Below are 2267 nucleotides of genomic sequence, written 5' to 3' on the forward strand. Positions count from 1 at the left end.
GCAAGACCTAAATAAATGGAAAGACATTCTGTGTTCATGGATAGGAAGATTTAATATTGTTAAGATGGCAATGTTCCCCAAATTAATCCACAAATTCAACATAATCCCCCGATAAAAATTCCAACTGCCTTTTTTGCAGACACGAACAAGCTGATCATCAAATTCATGTGGAAATGCAAGGTACAATGAATAATCAAAACAATCTTGAAAAAAGAAAAGGTTGGAGGACTCACACTTAGTAGTCAGCTTTGGCTTCAAAACTGATTACAAAGCTATAGGAATGAAAAGTGTGACGAAAGTGGCTAAGGGTGGACATTTAAATCGATGAAAGATAACTGAAAGTCCAGAAATAAACCCTCACATTACAATCAAGTGATTTTCTACAGGGTGCCAAGACCATCTAATGGGAAAAGAATACTCTCTTCAACAAATGGTGATAGACAACTGGATATTCACATGCAGGAGAATGAAGTCAGAGTTCGCCTTCACACCATGTACAAAAATCAGTTCAAAATAGATCAAACACCTAAACATAAGGGCTAAAACTATTAAACTCTTAGAAGAAGACATAGATAAAAAATCTTCATGACCTTGGATGAGGCTACAGTTTCTTAGGTACGACATGAAAAGCACAAGGAATAAAAGAACAGATAATAAACATCATAAAAATGAAAAACATTTGTGCATTAAAAGACATTATAAAAGGGCCAGGGGCAGAGGCCCATACCTGTAATCTCCACGCTTTGGGAGGCCAAGATGGGCGGATCACTTGAGTCCAGGAGTTCAAGACCAGCCTGCCCAACATGGCAAAACCCATCTCTACTAAAAATATAAAAATTAGCCTGGTGTAGTGGTAAACATCTGTAATCTCAGCTACTCGGGGGGCTGAGGCATGAGAATCACTTGAACCCGGGAAGCGGAGGTTGCATCAAGCTGAGATTGTGCCACTGCATTCCAGCCTGGGCAACAGAGTGAGACTCTGTCTCAAAAAATAAAACATATTAAATTATAAAATAAAATGCATTATCAAGAAAACCCACAAGATGGGAGAAAATATTTATAAATCATGTAACTGATAAAAAACTAGCATCCAGAATATAAAAAGAACTCTTACAATCAAACAATTTAAAGACCCAACAACCCAATGATAAAGTGGGCAAGGGATTTAAACATACATGTACCAAAAGAAGAAATACAAGTAGCTAATAAGCACACAAAAAGATGTTCCACATCATTTGTCATCACAGAAATGCAAATCAAAGTAACAGTGAAATACCACTTCCCAACCAAGAGGGCTATAATCAAAAAGACAGATAATACCTATTATTGGTGAGGAGAGAGAGAATTTCAAGACTTCAGGCATGGCTGGTGAGAAAGTTAAATGATACAGCTTTGGAAACACTCTGGAGATTCTTACAAGAGTTACAGAATTATCATATGACCCAATAATTCTCCTCCTAGGTATATACTCAAGGGAAATAAAACATATATTCTTACTCTCCACACAAAAACTTGTACACAAATGTTCATAGCAGCATTACTCGTAATAATCAAAAAGTGGGAACAACCCATATGTCCATCAACTGAGGAATGTTAAATAAAATGTGGTAGATCCATACGTAAAAGAAACAGACTACTAGTAGACTCCACCTCTGGGGACAGGGCATAGCTAAACAAAAAGCAGCAGAAACCTCAGCAGTGGTAAATGTCCCTCTCTGACAGCTTTGAAGAGAGCAGTGGTTCTCCCAGTACGGAGGCTGAGATCTTAGAATGGACAGACTGTCTGCTCAAGTGGGTCCCTGACCCCTGAGAAGCCTAACTGGGAGACATCCCCTACTAGGTGCAGATCGACACCTCACACCTCACATGGCTGGGTACACCCCTGAGACGAAGCTTACAGAGCAAGAATCAGACAGCAACACTCGCTGTTCAGCAATATTCTATCTTCTGCAGGATCTGCTGCTGATACCCAGGCAAACAGGGTCTGGAGTGGACATCAAACAAACTCCAACAGACCTGCAGCTGAGGGTCCTGACTGTTAGGAGGAAAACTAACAAACAGAAAGTACACCCACATCAAAACCCCATCAGTACGTCACCATCATCAAAGACCAAAGGCAGATAAAACAACAAAGATGGGGACAAAGCAGTGCAGAAAAGCTGGAAATTCAAAAAATCAGAGCGCATCTCCCCCTCCAAAGGAATGCAGCTCATTGCCAGCAACGGAACAAAGCTGGACAGAGAATGACTTTGACGTGTTGAGAGAAG

The 2267-nt window shown here is 40.1% G+C and overlaps 1 protein-coding gene across 2 annotated transcripts in view; it reads right to left on the minus strand.

The window, feature by feature from the left end:
- Positions 1–2267, minus strand: part of SRPK2 (SRSF protein kinase 2) — a 198001-nt gene that overhangs the window by 174151 nt on the left and 21583 nt on the right. The window lies entirely within an intron of this gene.

This window comes from Colobus angolensis, unplaced genomic scaffold (genome assembly GCF_000951035.1).
Source record: "Colobus angolensis palliatus isolate OR3802 unplaced genomic scaffold, Cang.pa_1.0 Scaffold74, whole genome shotgun sequence".
Classification (NCBI taxonomy): domain Eukaryota; kingdom Metazoa; phylum Chordata; class Mammalia; order Primates; family Cercopithecidae; genus Colobus; species Colobus angolensis.